Source organism: Puma concolor, chromosome A2, assembly GCF_028749965.1.
Source record: "Puma concolor isolate L17-30 chromosome A2, mPumCon1.1.hap2, whole genome shotgun sequence".
NCBI lineage: Eukaryota > Metazoa > Chordata > Mammalia > Carnivora > Felidae > Puma > Puma concolor.
In genome coordinates, this window is record NC_141668.1 from 85,041,171 (window position 1) to 85,060,754 (window position 19,584).

Below are 19,584 nucleotides of genomic sequence, written 5' to 3' on the forward strand. Positions count from 1 at the left end.
CGTGTAAATCCAGATTATTCCAGATTTTCCTGATAAAAATTAAACAATATAGCATGAAAGTATCAAACCTAAAATATTGTACTTCTTTTTATATGTGTTCTCCATTCAAAGTCTGACAGAGGATAAGCAAAATACATCTGTCAAAATATCTGCCAACAACAAACCAATGCAGCCACAACTTTAATAGCCAATAGTAATTTTAAAATTTGTAGCATCACACATTGATTCATGTTTTAGAATCAATGTTTAATTGTTTTCAAAATGTAAACAAGTCCTGTGGTGGTGTTTGGGAGGCTCTATAACCAATTACTTATAATTAAAAAAAATTTTAATATATTTTAACTCTTTAAAAGTTATGATGAGAGACAACATCCATAGCAAATATATTTTGTATTAAGTTGCAACCCTTCAGAATCACTAACACATCAATGTGTTCTTCAGGGTTAACTCATCGTGTGCAGCTATTAAAGCATTTCCAGCGATTTCTGTGCATGTACTTGAATTTCTTGTAAATCTTACCATGAATTAAGAAAGTACAGTTCAATACAGTGTTTCCCCATTAAAAAAAAATTTAGGCCTCTGAGCCTATTCATTATTGTAAATCAGTATAAGTGAGTGTATTATTCAACCAAATGTACCTGTTATCAAGCCCCATTAGTGAGGCTCAGATGCATTTTCTCAGTAGTTCCACATGTCAGAATAAAAGTGCAAATGGATAAATAACAAATGAACAACACTTTATTGTAGAGTATTACCACTTTTGGGTTTTCTTTTCCTCATTTTATATTTATGATAACAGTGCTTCAACTTCAATATTTCCCACCATCTACTTATCCACCAGGCCTTGAAAGATTATCCTGAAATTGCAAGGTGACGTCTGGGAAAAAAGTTATCTTTGCAACTACAAATCTGTGTCAATCAAGATGATCCGCATATGGTACAATCAAACCAAAATAGAGCAATAAGAGATATTACCTACAACTGTATTTTCAAGCCCTTGATTTCAATTTTTAACATCTTTAAGACAACAAAATTACTCTCATTGACACACATTAAATAAGTAAAAGCTTTACATGTGCATTGAGGTTCACCCTGTGATTTACTTTGGAGTTTTAGCTGGAAAAAAAAAGGATAACTTAAAAACAAAATATGTGCAAGGGTTACAGTCAAACACTCCTGCTTTTAGAGTTTTATATTAGAAGATGGATATGTGCAGAGAGACTGGAAGATGGCAGCATAGGAGGATGCTGGGCTCGCCTCGTCCTGCTGATCACTTAGATTCCACCCACACCTGCCTAAATAACCCAGAAAACCGCCAGAAGACTAGCAGGACAGACTCTCTGGAGCCAAGCATAGACAAGAGGCCCACAGAATAGGGTAGGAAGGGCAGAGAAGGGGTGCATGCTACACGGACTGGCAGAAGGGAGCTAGGGTGGTGGAGGAGCAGCCCACCCAGCAAGGCAGAGCCCCCGAGTCTGGCTTGCAAAAGCAGAGGGGCCGGACAGAGTGTGTGTTGACAGCCAGCGGTACTTAACATCTGGAATGTTATAAGTCAACAGCTCTGCTCAGAGAGCAGGAGGGTGAGAGGACACCAGGAGGGAGAGGTGTTGAGCCCCAGAAGACAGAGATCAGCTAGGCGGGGAACAAAGACACTGGCCAGCACCATCTCCCTCTCCTATCCCCCAGCCGAAATCCCAAAGGGAACCAGTTCCCGTCAGGGAACTTGCTTGCACCGTGCAAACACCCAACGCTGTGCTTCTGTGGATCCATCCCTCCAAGGGGTCGGCCTCCCTCCCAGTGCTGCAGGGCCCCTCCCGCAGGGGACCACCAACGGCAAAGCAAGCTGAGCCTGCCCCTCCCGCCCCTGTGCACCTTGCAGATCCACCCCGGCTAATATGCCAGATCCCATCAAAGCAGCACCACAAGCCTGGCAGTGTGCAAGTAGCCCAGACAGGGGCCACACCACTCTACAGTGAGTCCTGCCCCTGGGAGAGAGGAAGAGAAGGTACACACACCAGTCTGACTGTGGCCCCAGTGGTGGGCTGGGGGCAGACATCAGGTGTGACTGCGGTCCTGCCCACCAACACAAGTTACTCCAGACCGCACAGGGGAAGAGCCCTGCTGTTCCGCACCACTCCAGGGACTATCGAAAATGATGAAATGGAAGAATTCTCCTCAAAAGAAACTCCAGGAAGTAGCAACAGCTAACGAATTGATCAAAAACGGTTTAAGCAATATAACAAAACAAGAATTTAGAATAATAGTCATAAAATTAATCACTGGCTTGAAAAAAGTATAGAGGACAGCAGAGAATCTATTGCTACAGAGATCAGGGGACTAAGAAATAGTCATGAGGAGCCAAAAAATGCTATAAGTGAGGTGCAAAATAAAATGGAGGTGACCACAGCACGAGTTGAAGAGGCAGAGAAGAGAATACGTGAATTAGAAGAGAAAATTATGGAAGAAGAGGAAGATGAGAAAAAGAAAGATAAAAAATCCAGGAGTATGAGGGGAGAATTAGAGAACTCAGTAATGCAATCAAACTGAACACTATCCATATAGTAGGAATTCCAGAAGAGGAAGAGAGAGAGAAAGGGGCTTAAGGTGTACTTGAACAAATCATAGCTGAGAACTTCCCTGATCTGGGGAAGGAAAAAGGCATTGAAATCCAAGAGGCACAGAGAACTCCCTTCAGACGTAATTTGAATTGATCTTCTGTGTGACATATCACAGTGAAACTGGCAAAATACAAGGATAAAGAGAAAATTCTGAAAGCAGCTAGGGATAAACAGGCTCTAATCTACAAAGGGAGACCCATAAGACTAGTGGCAGACCTATCTACGGAAACTTGGAAGGCCAGAAAGGAATTGCAGGATATCTTCAATGTGATGAACAGAAAACATATGCAGCTGAGAATTCTTTATTCAGCAAGTGTGTAATTTAGAATAGAAGGAGAGATAAAGGTCTTCCCAAACAAACAAAAACTGAAGGAATTCATCACCACTAAACCAGCCCTACAAGAGGTCCTAAGGGGGATTCTGTGAGTGAACTGTTGCAAGGACCACAAAGTACCAGAGACATCACTACAAGCATGAAACCTACAGACATCACAATGACTCCAAACCCATATCTTTCAATAATAACGCTGAATGCAAATGGACTAAATGCTCCAACCAAAAGACATTGTGTATCAGAATGGATAAAAAAAAAAAAAACAAGACCCATCTATTTGCTGTCTACAAGAGACTCGTTTTAGACCTGAGGAAACCTTCAGATTGAAAGTGAGGAGATGGAGAACTATCTATCATGCTACTGGAAGTCAAAAGAAAGCTGGAGTAGCCATACTTATATCAGACGAACTAGGCTTCAAATTAAAAGCTGTAACAGGAGATGAAGAAGGCCATTATATAATAATCACAGGGTCTATCCATCAGGAAGAACTAACAATTATGTCTATGTGCCAAATACGGGAGCCCCCAAATATATAAAACAAATACAAACATAAGCAACCTTATTGATAAGAATGTGGTAATTGCAGGGGACTTTAATACTCCACTTACAACAATGGATAGATCATCTAGACACGGGATCAATAAAGAAACAAGGGCTCTGAATAATACATTGGATCAGATGGACTTGACATATATATTTAGAACTCTGCATCCCAAAGCAACAGAATATACTTTCTTCTCGAGTGCACATGGAACATTCTTCAAGATAGATGACATACTGGGTCACAAAACAGCCCTTCATAAGTATAAAAGAATTGAGATCATACCATGCACCCTTTCAGACCACAATGCTTATGAAATTTGAAATCAACTACAGGAAAAAGTCTGGAAAACCTCCAAAAGCATGGAGGTTAAAGAACACCCTACCAAATAATGAATGGGTCAACAAGGCAATTAGAGAAGAAATTAAAAAATATATGGAAACAAATGAAAATGAAAATACAACAATTCAAATGCTTTGGGATGCAGCAAAGGCAGTCCCAAGAGGAAAATACATTGCAATCCAGGCCTATCTCAAGAAACAAGAAAAATCCCAAATACAAAATCTAACAGCACACCTAAAGGAAATAGAAGCAGAACAGCAAAGACACCCCAAACCCAGCCGAAGAGAAATAATAAAGATCAGAGCAGAAATGAACAATATAGAATCTAAAAAATCTGTAGAGCATATCAATGAAACCAAGAGTTGGTTTTTTGAAAAAAATAAACAAAATTGATAAACCTCTAGCCAGGGTTCTCAAAAAAAAAGGGAGATGACCCAAATAGATAAAATCATGAATGAAAATGGAATTATTACACCCATCCCTCAGAAATGCAAGCAATTATCAGGGAATACTATGAAAAATTATATGCCAGCAAACTGGACAACCTGGAAGAAATGGACAAATTCTTAAGCACCCACACACTTCCAAAACTCAAATAGGAAGAAATAGAAAACTTGAACAGACCCATAACCAGCGAAGAAATTGAATCAGTTATCAAAAATCTCCCAACAAATAAGAGTCCAGGACCAGATGGCTTCCCTGGGGAATTCTACCAGACATTTAAAGCAGAGATAATACCTATCCTTCTCAAGCTATTCCAAAAAATAGAAAAGGAAAGGAAAACTTCCAGACTCATTCTATGAAGCCAGCGTTACTTTGATTCCTAAACCAGACAGAGACCCAGCAAAAAAAAAAAAAAAAAAAAAAAAAAAAAAAAAACTACAGGCCAATATCCCTGATGAATATGGATGCAAAAATTCTCAATAAGATATTAGCATATCGAATTCAACAGCATATAAAGAGAATTATTCACCATGATCAAGTGGGATTCATTCCTGGGATGCAGGGCTGGTTCAACATTCACAAATCAATCAATGTGATTTGTAATAGAAAAGATTAATAAATTAATAAAGATTTAATAAAAGAAAAGAAATTAATAAAAGAAAAGATAAGAACCATGTGATCCTGTCAATTGATGCAGAGAAAGCATTTGACAAAATTCAGCATCCTTTCTTAATAAAAACCCTCAAGAAAGTCGGGATAGAAGGAACATACTTAAACATCATAAAAGCCATTTATTAAAAGCCCACAGCTAATATCATCCTCAATGGGGAGAAACTGAGAGCTTTCCCCCTGAGATCAGGAACACGACAGGGATGTCCACTCTCACCGTTGTTGTTTAACATAGTGTTGGAAGTGCTAGCATCAGCAATCAGACAACAAAAGGAAATCAGAGGCATCAAAATTGGCAAAGATGAAGTTAAGCTTTCACTTTTTGCAGATGACATGATATTATACATGGAAAACCCGATAGACTCCACTGAAAGTCTACTAGAACAGATACATGAATTCAGCAAAGGTGCAGGATACAAAATCAATGTACAGAAATCAGTTGCATCCTTATACACTAATAATGAAGCAACAGAAAGACAAATAAACTGATCCCATTCACAACTGCACCAAGAAGCATAAAATACCTAGGAATAAACCTAACCAAACATGTAAAAGATCTGTATGCTGAAAACTGTAGAAAGTTTATGAAGGAAATTGAAGAAGATATAAAGAAATGGAAAAACATTCCATGCTCATGGATTGGAAGAATAAATATTTTTAAAATGTCAAAACTACCCAAAGCTATCTACACATTCAATGCAATCCCAATCAAAATGGCACCAGCATTCTTCTTGAAGCTAGAACAAGCAATCCTAAAATTTGTATGGAACCACAAAAGACCCCAAGTAGCCAAAGTAATTTTGAAGAAGAAAACCAAAGCAGGAGGCATCACAATCCCAGACTTTAGCCTCTACTACAAAGCTGTAATCATCAACACAGCCTGGTATTGGCACAAAAACAGACACATAGACCAATGGAATAGAACAGAGACTCCAGAATTGGACCCATAAAAGTATTGCCAACTAATCTTTGACAAAGCAGGAAAGAATATCCAACAGAAAAAAGACAGTCTCTTTAACAAATGGTGCTGGGAGAACTGGACAGCAACATGCAGAAGGATGAAACTAGACCACTTTCTTACACCATTCACAAAAATAAACTCAAAATGGATAAAGGACCTGAATGTGAGACAGGAAACCATCAAAACCCTAGAGGAGAAAGCAGGAAAACACCTCTCTGACCTCAGCCGCAGCAATTTCTTACTTGACACATCCCCAAAGACAAGGGAATTAAAAGCAAAAATGAACTATTGGGACCACATGAAGATAAAAAGCTTCTGCACAGCAAAGGAAACAACCAGCAAAACTAAAAGGCAACCAACGGAATGGGAGAGGATATTTGCAAAGGACATATTGGACTAAGGGCTAGTATTCAAAACCTATAAAGAACTAACCAAACTCCACACCCGAAAAACAAAGAATCCAGTGAAGAAATGGGCAGAAAACATGAATAGACACTTCTCCAAAGAAGACATCCGGATGCCCAACAGGCACATGAAAAGATGCTCAATGTTACTCCTCATCAGAGAAACACGTATCAAAACCACACAGATACCACCTCATGCCAGTCAGAGTGGCTAAAGTGAACAAATCAGGAGACTATAGATGCTGATGAGGATATGGAGAAACGGGAACCCTCTCGCACTGTTGGTGGGAATGCAAACTGGTGTAGCCGCTCTGGAAAACAGTGTGGAGGTTCCTCAAAAAATTAAAAATACATCTACCCTATGACCCAGCAATAGCACTCTAGGAATTCACCCAAGGAATACAGGAGTGCTGATGCATATGGGCACTTGTACCCCAATGTTTATAGCAGCACTTTGAACAATAGCCAAATTATGGAAAGAGCCTAAATGTCCATCAACTGATGAATGGATACAGAAATTGTGGTTTATATACACAATGGAATACTACGTGGCAATGAGAAAGAATGAAATCTGGCCTTTGGTTGCAACGTGGATGGAACTGGAGAGTGTGATGCTAAGTGAAATAAGTCATACCGAGAATGACAGATACCACATGTTTTCACTCTTATGTGGATCCTGAGAAACTTAACAGAAGACCATGGGGGAGGGGAAGGGAAAAAAAAAAAGTTAGAGAGGGAGGGAGCCAAAGCATAAGAAATTCTTAAAAACAGAACAAACTGGTTGATGGGGGGTGGGAGGGTGGGGAGGGTGGGTGATGGGTATTGAGGGCACCTGTTGGGATGAGCACTGGGTGTTGTATAAAAACCAATTTGTCAATAAATTTCATATTAAAAAAATAAAGACACATTAACAAAAGATGTTTATGCTCCATAAAACTATTTTTTATAAGTATAAATGTAAATATGAAACCATATGCTATTTTCAGCAAAGGGTATGGAATTCTACATTTACAGAAAGATGAGTAAGATCCACAGTGAAACTAGAAGCTGCATTAATCCATGGCCTATATAATGAGTTAACCAGCCAGAATAGCTTAATTCCTTGATTGTTCTCGTCTGTATCAACTTATATTATAAGTCACCAGAGGGTGAAAAGCATAGATTATGGACCTAAGCTGCCTGGGTTCAAAATTCCGGTTCCAGCACCTGATCCCTGCCTGGTCATAGGCAAGTACCCACACATCTCAGTGCCTTGGTTTCCTCTTCTGTAATTCAAGTTGAATGAGACCAACAAGAAGTATTATCCATAGAATGCTTAGAATAGCACCAGACACTTAGCAATTGGTAAATAAAAGTTATCTTTTAGCAGTTTTTCAAAAGGTTAAAACTATGTAGTAAGAAATAATATTATACTCTCGGGTTTGTAGAAATACTAGAATGCCTCAGTAGATATCATTGTTTTCCTTTTGCAACGATTGATTGAACCCGACTTTTATCAAAATTATTTTTGGATATCAGTGATAACTATGTGATTCTCAAAGAACAAACATGATTTTATATACCCTCCCAATCATTATTTACATGAGCTTCAGATTTCACTCCCTGACTAGTTTATGATAGACAGGTACGTTGGTAGACATACTGACATATTCTGAAATCTAATGTTCCACATCTGACTTCAGATTAAAAAAACCTTTCACTACAAATAAACAACAACCCAAAATATTGGAAAACCACTGAATCTAGTGTAATTGTCAGTTTGCAGAAGTAAAAGAGGTTTAAAAACATACAGTGTCATACCTGAGGTCATAAAGCTATGAGAAGACACACAAATTTCCTGATCCCCACATCTTTGGTTTTGCCAGTGTGTTATGTTACCTTTAAAAACACTTGGCTCATCTCTCTTTTGTAAATTAATTAATTGATAGATTTTTATTGAAGTGTGATTAAAATATAGTGTTATATTACTTTCATATGTAGAATATTTAATTCCACATTTATATACATTTCTCAGTGCTCATCATGATAAGTGTACTCTTAACCTTTATCTATTTTACCTATCCCTCCACCCACCTCCCTTCTGGCAACCACCAGTTTGCTTTCTGTATTTAAGAGTCTGATTTTTTGTTTGTCTTCTTTTTTATTTATTTGTTTTGTTTCTTAAACTTCACATATGAGTGAAATTATATGGTATTTGTCTTTCCCTGATTGACTTACTTCACTTAGCACTATGCCCTCTAGTTTCATCCATGTTGTTGTAAATGGCAAGATTCCATTCCTTTCTATGACTAATATTCCATTTTATATATATATACATATATATGTAACGTATAAATATGTATATATAAAGTATATTATATATTTATATTTATATTTATATTTACATATAAATATATATTTATATTATATATATAAAGTATATTATACACCCACACATACATAAATATACTATATGTATATGTACTACTACTTCTCTATCCATCTATGAATGGGAACTTAAATTCTTCCATATCTTGGCAGTTGTAAGTAATGTTGCAGTAAACAAAGGGGTGCATATGTCTTTTCAATTAATGTTTTGTTTTATTCACTAGTGGAATTACTGAATCATATGGTATTTCTATTTTTAATTTTTTAAGGAACCTCCATACTGTTTTCCACATTGGCTGTGCCAATTCCTGCCAACAGTGCATGACAGTTCCTTTTTCTCTGTATTTTTGCCAGCACTTATAATTGCTTGTATTTTTTATTTTAGCCATCTGACAGGCATAAAGTGATATCTCGCTGGGTTTTAACTTGCATTTCTCTGATGATTACTGATGTTGAGCATCTTTTCATATGTCTGTTGGCCATCTGTATGTTTTCTTTGGAGAAATGTCTGTTCATGTTTTCTGCCCATTTTTAAATTGGATTGTTTGGGTTTTGTGTGTTGAGTTGTATAAGTTCTTTATATATTTTGGGTATTAACTCCTTATCAGATATATAATAAAATAAATAAATAAATAAATAAATAAATAAATAATCAGAAATGAAAGAGGAGAAATGACAACTCACATCACACAAATGCAAAAATTATAAGAGAATTATGAAAAGTTACATGCGAACAAATTGGACAACCGAGAAGAAATGGATGCATATTTGGAAACATATAACTTTCCAAAGTTAATCAAGAGGAAATTAAAAATATGAACAGACCTTTTACTAGCAACAAAAGTGAATCAGTAATTTAAAAACTCCCAACGAACAAGTCTAAGACATGAAGGCTTCACACGTGAATTCTACCAAGTATTAAAGAAAAGTTACTACCTATTCTTTTCAAATTATTCCATAAAATAGAAGAGGAGGTAAAGCTTCCAAATTTATTCTATGAAACCAGCATTACCCTGATACCAAAACTAGATAAAGACACCACAAACAAACAAACAAACAAACTATAGGCCAAGATCTCTGATGAACATAAAAGCAAAAATTCTCAACAAAATATTAGCAAACCTAACCTAACAGTACATTAAAAAAGCATTCACCACTTTCAAGTAGTAATTATTCCAGGGATGAAAGGGTGGATCAATATTTGCAATTCAATCAGTATGACACATCCCATTAACAAGAGAAAGGATAAGAACCATATGATCACCTCAAAAAATGCAGAATAAGCATCTGACAAAAAATAACATTCATTCATGATAAATACTGTCAACAAAGTAGGTTCAGAGGGAATGTATCTTAGAATAATAAAGGCCATCATATGCAAAACCCACAAGTAACGTAATGCTCAATGGTGAAAAACGGAGAGATTTTTCTGTAAGATCAGGAAAAAGAAAAAGATATTCACTGTCATCACTTTAATTCAACGTAGTCCTGGAAGCCCTAGCTACAGCAATTAGACAAGAAAAAGGAATAAAAGGCATCCATATTGGTAAGGAAGAAGTAAAACTTTCACTATTTGCAGATGATATCATACTCTACATAGAAAACCCTAAAGATTTACCAAAAGAAAAAAAAAAAAACTAGAGTTGATAAATGAATTCAATGACGTCACAAAATATAAAATTAATATACAGAAATCTGTTGCATCCCTATACAGTAATAATGAAATAGGAGAAACAAATTAATCCCTTTGACAGTTGTACCATAAATGATAAAATGCCTATGAACAAACTTAACCAAGGAGGTGAAAGACCTTACTTCAAATACTGTAAAACAGTGATGAAAGAATTAGAAGATGACACAAACAAATGGAAAGATACCCCATGATCATTGGAATTGGAAGAAAGAATATTATTGAAATGTCCATGCTTGGGATGCCTGGATGGCTCAGTCAGTTCAGTGTCCAACTCTTGATTTTGGCTCATGTCATGATCCCAGGGCTGAAGGATTGAGCCTCATGTCAGTCTCTGCACTGAGAATAGAGTCTGCTTAAGATTCTCTTTCTCTCTCTCTCTCTCTCTCTCTCTCTCTGTCTCTCTCTCTCTCTGCTTTCTCCTCTCTCTCTCAAATAATAAAAAAAAAAAAAAATTAAAGTGTCCATAGTACTCAAAGCAATCTACAGATTTAACACTATCCATATCAAAATAGCACCAGCATTTATTCATAGAACTAGAACAAATAATCCTAAAATTTATATGGAAACACAAAAAAACTGAATAGCCAAAGCAATTTTGAGCAAGAACAAAACTGGATATATCACAATACCAGATTTCAAGATATGCTACAAAGCTGTAATCATCAAACCAGTATGGTACTGGCACAAAAATAAACACATAGGTCAATGGAACAGAATAAAAATTCCAGAAATAAATTTCCTTATATGGTCAATTAATCGATGGCAAAGAAAGCAAGAATATACCATCGCGAAAAGACAGTCTCTTCAACAAATGATGTTGGGAAAACTGTACAGCTAGATGCAGAAGAATGAAACTGGACCACTTTCTAACACAAGCGTAAAATTAAACTCAAAATGGATCAAGGATGTAAATGTGAGATCTGAAACCATAAAATTCCTAGAAAACATAGGCAATAATTCCTTTGACATCAGCTGTGGAAACATTTTCCTAGAAATGTCTCCTCAGGCAAGGGAAACAAAAGCAAAATCAAACTATTGGGACTACACCAAAATAAAAAGCTTATACACAGAGAAACAAACTACAAAAAACAAACAAAAAAACAAAAAACACCAAAAAGGCAACCTATTAAATGGGAAAAGATATTTGCAAATGGTATATCTGATAAGGGGTTAATATCAATTTATCTCCTTTTTTAAAAAAATACTTGTCTATTTTTGAGAGAGAAAGCATGAGCAGGGGAATGGCAAAGAGAGAGGGAGACACAGAATCCGGAGCAGCCTCCAGGCTCTGAGCTGTCAGCACAGGGACCAACACGGGGCTCGAACTCACAGATCCATGATATCATGACCTGAGCCAAAGTCAGATGCTTGACCGACTAGGCCACCCAGGCACCCCAATATCAACATTATCTCTTAATGTTGCTATAAGTTGTAAATTTCTAGGGGGCTATCTGTGAAAATGACATCATTTTTGAAGTCTTCGCAAAACAGGTTTTCAGTTGTGGAGATGTTTAAAAAACTAAAACTGTATTCATTGTATCCCAGTTTTTCAGCTTTTGACCTATATTATGGAGATAAAAATACAATAAAAAAATCAATTGTATCATATTCTGTAGAACATGATATATTGGTAACAGTGGATTTGGTAACTACTAGCTATGGTCCCAGGGAATAGGGGAATACTGTTTCAGAGCCCTTACTTCACATATTCTCTAATAGTGTCATCCAAAGGGTGATTCCAAAGCTTCATGTACATTTTCTAAAGGCCTGTAAAATTTCTCATATTATCTGAAATGTCTTGTCAACAGCCATTCTTTTTGAACGTGTAACGCTGTCAGGCACATGATTGTGAAGATACCAGTTCAAATTGGTCAATTAACTTTCTAACCTATCAATTTAACTTATGTATTATGTTTCTCTCACAGGGCAGTTAGTACTTGAAGATTTCATTAAACAGTTCAGACACAGGTTAATTTATTACATTTTAAAGACAGTATGATATTTATTTTTTGATTTCATATTGGATACCACTGAATAGTTTCCCAAAACGGTCATCAGTGTATTTTCAAGCCATATGTTGTGTTTTGCTACCAAGTCCTGCGAAAAGGAAATATCTTATTTTTTTATATTTTGTATTTTCTACTTTGGATTTATAGTAAACAACTTTTTCCCCCTCAGACTTACATAGCATTTTAATTTGCTTTTATTATAGTCTTTGGAATTTTATGACTCATGTCACCTTCTGACCAATTATTTCCTGGAAGTCGTTTTTACATGGTTTGAGGAAAAAGAATAGGTTTTACAAAAATCCCTGTTATGCCCAACTTGTTTTCCCATCTGTAGCTATTTTTTTAAAATCTCTAATTTCTCCAGAGAGTTTGCACCAGTATTCACTCATATCTTGAGAAACTTAACAGAAGTCCATGGGGGAAGGAAAGGAGAAAAAAATAGTTAACAAACAGAGAGGGAGGGAGGCAAACCACAAGAGACTTAAAAACAGAGAAGAAGCTGAGGGTGGATGGGGGCAGGGGAGAGGGGAGAAGGGGTGATGGGCATTGAGGATGGCACTTGTTGGGAGGAGCACTGGGTGTTGTATGTAAGTGAATTTGACAATAAATTATATTAAATAAATAAAATATCTAATTTTTTACTAATAAGGCAACTTGACGTACATAAATACATTATTTTAAAAGAATGTCTTATCATAGACTTCAATTTTAATGCATTTTTTAAATAGCATGTATTTTCAATTTGGCACTTTACCTTATAGCATATTATATATATATAATATATATATAATATATATATATATAATATATATATTATATATATATATATAATTTTAAGGCATTAGAGTTTCTATTGTTTTCCAATAAAATGATACCTATTAATACTTTTAGAAATATGAAATATAGGTGACAATACCTAAATTCTTCAAAAGTAAAAAGAATCAGGCTATTTGCAACAAATTACACAATAGAAAAACATTATTTTAAGTAAGAATGATATACTGTGTTCATACTACATATAGAATTAGACATATTACTTAAAAAATAAATGACTCTACCCTTACAGCGTGCATAATTTAATAGAAACCATCTATTAGCCAATATTTTGTCAGTAGACTCTAAAAGTTAAATATTACAATAAATATTTTAGTTAAAACTGGCTACAAATAATAAGCAAAATGTTAAGTGATCAAAATAGTATTGTTTTGGATAGTCAAAGAAAATACCCTCTGGATGGTTTATCAGAGAACCAGTGGGAAGGAAGAAGCAAAGAAAGCCATATGTTTAGAATAAAAGATGATGATCGATGAAGAATTGCAAGCAAAATTATACAGATAAGATCACAGGATGGAACAAGATGTCGAGGAGTGCAAAATTCTTGCATTGCCCCAGTGTACCATGCGCTCTTTCTCCTCTGTTGTGCATTTGCACATTTTATTTGTTCATATTTACACCCCTTCCCTACTTATTCTTTTCCCCATGATTCCTTGGCATACTTTTCACCTTTAAATATCAAGAAAGACCTCTTCTTTGAAGACCTTCCTGACCCATCTGGAGACTTGGGAATTTATTTCTCCAAATTCTAATTGGTTTCAATTGGAACTGCTGTTCTAACCCACTGGTTCTCAATCTTCGCTACACATGGAGACCATCTAGAAAATTTTAAATATATTAATGCTTCAACCTCACCCTCAGAAACTCATATTTAAGTAGTATAGGAGTACCATGGGCATTGAAATAAAAAAAAAAAACTCTCCAATCTCAAGTAATTATAAAGTTCACTGGTTTGCAGAAGAACATTCTAAAATAAAATTTTAAATAAATTATAAATATTATTTGGTCTTATTTTACATATGAGGAAATTGTCATGCAGAGAGGTCAAATAATTTGCCCTAGAAACCTGCTGAAGCTCACAAATTAGGTTAAGAGGTTTGAAACCCGTTAGTGTAATTTCTGACCCTGTGATTGTTACCACTATAACTTAGAAAGGATAAAACTATTTAAAAATACATATTCTTGTTAATCATATGTCATATGTGACATATGAGTGTTGGAAACAAATTATTTTAGAGGTTTAGAAGGGAAGAATTATTTATGACCAAGAGCTCAAGAGAGGGTTTGTGGAGGAAGTGAAATTTGAGCTATATTCCCGGACTGTTTCCAATATTATGCATGGAAATTCATGCACATACACAAAACACCTTATTTAAGCTTTGCATAATAGCTACTCTAGAGTTGAAGTGCTTTAAGTGAGATGTAGCATTTCTTGGAAGTATATAAGAAGCAACAATTGAATAAGAATGAATGCACCTATATTTAGGGTCATGAAGTACCGGTGGATAACTCTGTCATTAAAGAGCATAGGATGTGAGTCTATGCTAGAATGAACATTTTAACCTTGAGCATAAACACAGATTGTTACATGATTCGAAAGGAAGTGTTCTATTTCGATGAGAATATCATTTTCCTTAAATCACATGTGGAGAATTATTCACCAAACACTTATAAATTACTTTCCTTTACAATTAGGACAACGGCAAGGATGTCCACTGTTACCAGGACTGTAATATTACATTAGAAGTTCTAGAAAATACAATAGGATAAAAAGCAAAACAAAACAGTAAGAGATTTAGAGAAGGATAATCTACATTTGTGTTATTTGTGGTTATACAGAAAACCCAAAAGAATCAGCTTTATATCTTATAGAATGAAAACTAGAGTTTGATAAACTGAAGAAAGCTAAATAAATAAATAGCCAAACTTGACCTGTTTAAATGGTAATTAGGGAAGACTACATTTGTGATAGCCTCTCTGTATGGTATTAGAAATAAGTAAGAAGTGTATAGAACATACAGGAAAAAATATTTACATCAAAGAAAGAGAAACGTGCTATGTCATTGAATGAAAAGTCTGATTCTGGGGGCAGCTGGGTGGCTCAGTTGGTTAAGCATCTAACTCCTGCTTTCAGTTCAGGTCATCATCTCCTGATTCTGGGCTAGCAGCATGGAGCCTGCCTGAGATTCGCACTGCCCTCTCTATCTGCTCCTCCCCCACCTGCATGCACATATGCACTCTCTCTCAAAATAAATAAACTTGAAAAGAAAAGGCTGATTTTGTAACACAATTCATTTTCTTCATGATTGTATAGATTTAATGCTCTTCAAGTCACTATCTCAATGGACTGTTTTTGGTAACTTGACAAAATAGTTTCAAAATGTACATTAAAAACAAGGAAAATGTGAAATAGAGAATGAGTTTAGCTATGCAAGTTGAGTATGAAATTACAAGAATTAAAAACATCCCAAGGGGTTGTTATAAAAAAACAGCATATAGATTAGAAGATTATTATGAGTAGCCCTGAAATAGATCTTGTAACATATGGGAACATAACACTTAATAAAAGATGCCTTGGAATTGATAATGAGGGCATTTATCTTTATTGAGTCTTTGTGCTATATGTCAAATTAAATTATATGTATTTAAATAATTAAATTTATAATTATGCCATAAAAGAACAAGAAGAAATATAGGTAAAGATTTAATTTATATTAGTAAGTTGGACCATTTTCTTGTGACAATTCTGTTATTCTAGGCCCAGATTGATTTGAAAATTAAGTGAATGATGGTTACGAAGCCTCCCTCTGGGGGAAGAAAGGGAAATATATATATGCACATATAGAAAATCCTGCATATAATTACAGATAATTCATAAATATTGGAGAGGAAATATATGGGTAGAGGATAAAGAGAAGCAGTAAATCATGTATGACTACTGTCATTCCATCCCTCAAAAATCAATTTTCTTTTAGGTAGTCCCACTGGATTCCTGAATTAAATTGAATCCTGCTTAAGTTTTGGGATAAGAGAAGATAAGATTATGATTATAAGGTGGTATGGGGGAGGAGAGTTTCAGGTGTCAGTGTATTCTCTTTACTTCCCTTGACAAATAAACACTATTGGTGGGAATGCAAACTGGTGCAGCCACTCTGGAAAACTGTATAGAGGTTTTTCAGAAAGTTAAAAATAGAACTACCTGATGATCCAGCAATTGCACTACTAGGTATTTACACAAAGGATACAAAAATACTAATTCAAAGGGATATATGCACCCCAATGTTTATAGCAGCATTATCAACAATAGCCAAATTATGGAAAAAACTCAAATGTACATTGACAGATGAATAAATAAAGAATATGTGGTATGAATAATATAAATAAATATAAATATAAATGTACAATGGAATATTACTCAGCCATCAAAAGAATGAAATCTTACCATTTACAACAACATGGATGGAGCTAGAGAGTATTATGCAAAGCAAAATAAATCAGTCAGAGAAAGACAAATACCATATGATTTCACTCATAGGTGGAATTTAAGAAAAAGCTGATGAACAAAGGTGGAAAAAAGACAGAGGCAAGCCATAAAACAGACTCTTAACTATAGAGAATAAACTAAGGGTTACTGGAGGGCAGGTTGGTGGAGGGATGGGCTAAATGTGTGATGGGATTAAGAAGAACACTTGTGATGAGCACTGGGTGTTAAATGTAAGTGATGAGTCTCTAAATTATACTTCTGAAACTAATATTACACTATATGTTAACTAACTGAAATTTAAATAAAAACTTGAAACTATTAAAAAAGAAAAAAAAAGTGTTGCTACAGACTGAATATTTGTGTCTTCCCAGAACTCAGCGAAATACTAAGCAAAGTGTGATGGTATGAGAAGGTGGGGCCTTTAGGAGATAATTATATGATGAGGTTGGAGCCTTTATGAATAAGATTAGTGTCCTTATAAAAGAGACCTTAGAGAGCTCCCTTCCCCCTTCTGCCATGTGAGGACACAGCAAGAAAATCTGTCTGTGAACCAGGAGCAGACCCTTAGCAGACAGCAAATCTGTCTGTGCCTTGATCTTAGCCTTTTCAGACTCCAGAACTGTGACAAATGTTTGTTGTTCATAAACCATCTAGTCTATGGTATTTTGTTATAGCAGCTTAAACAGACTAAGACAGTGGTAAGAGGACAACTGCATAGCATACGATGAAAAATAGAGATTCCTGTAGCCTAGTGATACTGCTCCCCTTTTTTTGCTTAAGTCTTTTGATTCCCTCTATCTTGAGCAGAAACATCCCTTTCTTTGAAAAGCATCCTCTGACTTCCCAAAATTATAAGTCCTATGTTCTTGGTTCCCAGTTTACTTTGTGCTTCTTAAAAACACTTAAAATGTTCATATAATTATTCCCTAATACCTCTTTTCTCCCTAACACTGCATAGTTCCCTGAGAACAAGAAATGTGCGTCTTAAAAAATCACTGGTCCCTAGAGTTTATTCAGTACCAAACACATTCTAGTTACTTGAACGATAGATACTTGAATAAATAAGGTGGCATAAATAATAAATCATTACTTTCATAACTTTTTACAGTTTTGCTTCATCACTCAAAATTAGTTCAGCTACTATGCAAGGCACTTGCTCTTGGACCTTAAAATAGAATTTAATCTCAAAAATTGAGAAAATTTTAAAATCATGAAATGTCTAGAGTATAGAAATAACACCCATTTTGTCATTGAAATAAGTTCAGCAAATTCTCCTGGATAATGATATATAGCTTTGCTCTGTTTTATGATTCTTTATGCCATGTCATATAAACTAAGTGCCAAACTGTGGGGCCTTCTGTTCTATCCTGGGAGCATCATCTGGACAGGCATTGGATTAGTAGATCTACAAAATCAAAGAGGGTTTTGTGATGTGATAGACCCTTTGGAATTTGAGGATCAAGTTCCAAAAGCTTCATGCATGCTCTGGCAATTCTTGGCAATGATGCACCATACTCAGAATAGGAAAGGCAGAACCACTTATACTGGAGACTTAGGAGGATAACAGTACCAGAGTTCTGATGATCTGTATTATCAAACCATCTCTGTCTTCCCTTTTAGCTGTTCTAAGAGAGATTCTCCGCAAAGTCCTCTAAAAATATTTCTATACAAATACCTTTTAGTAAATGACATTTTTATTAAATAGTTCATTATCAGTTACAACTATTGGACTTAACACTATTTCTGTGAGAACTTATTTTAGCATTTTCAGTGTTATAAATGGAGTAGTAATTAAAGAATGATAAATTAATTTGCACCTCTACACTAGCCACGAGTGAATATTTAGATCTCCAATAATTAATAAATCATTAGTTAATTACCCAGGCCAAACACAACCAGGCAAAAACTTCTAGCAATTAATTTATGAGCACTTGCTTTTATAATTATTTTCTGGAATTTGACCCTCATTATATGTATTGAAATGTAAAGTGTTCTATTTCAAATTCCATAAAATGTAGAGTTAACAGTAGTGTCCAGATAATTGAGCAAAAAGCCTATTACTGTATATTTTTACTCCTACTAAAGAAAGTTACTTATTGGCTAAAACCATTAAAAAAGCAAAAGGGATTCCATTATGTTTTCAGGTACATAATAGGAGACAGAATTCAAATGAAATAAATGCTAGAGGAATTCAGAGAATAATATTTTAAAAATAGAAAAATTATTAAAAAATTATACCATATACATGTATTATGTCAATACATGGTTGTAATCTTTTTACTGGTTTTGTGGGTTCGGGTTTAATATATTTTATGAATGTTTGATAGAATTTATCTTTACATCATTCAGAGACTGTGACTAAATATTGTGCAAAGACTGAGTAAGAATGACCCTAAAATGACAGCACAGTAATAAACCAGGTAACATTTTCTTGGAGCTCTAGGCAAAAATTAGGTTTTTAGGTGTGGGATTGGTAAAGCTCTTTAAAACAACAAGGAAACCATCCTGAGTTGAAGTGCAGATATTCTTACATCATAGACAATTTCAAGCTACCAACAGTTTACCAACTGGCTATCACAATTCCTGAATATTTAACAACCATGTTCTTCTGGGCATAACCTGCCTCTGCCCTGAACTCACTAGTTTGTCTTACAGAAAGGAGAGAAGAGGAGGGGAGGAGACGGGAGGGGAGGAGAGGGGAGGGGAGGGGAGGGGAGGGGAGGAGAGGAGAGGAGAGGAGAGGAAAGAGGAAAGAGGAAAGGAAAGGAAAGGAAAGGAAAGGAAAGGAAAGGAAAGGAAAGGAAAGGAAAGGAAAGGAAAGGAAAGGAAAGGAAAGGAAAGGAAAGGGAAAAGAAAAAAAAGAAAAAAGAAAACACACACCTAC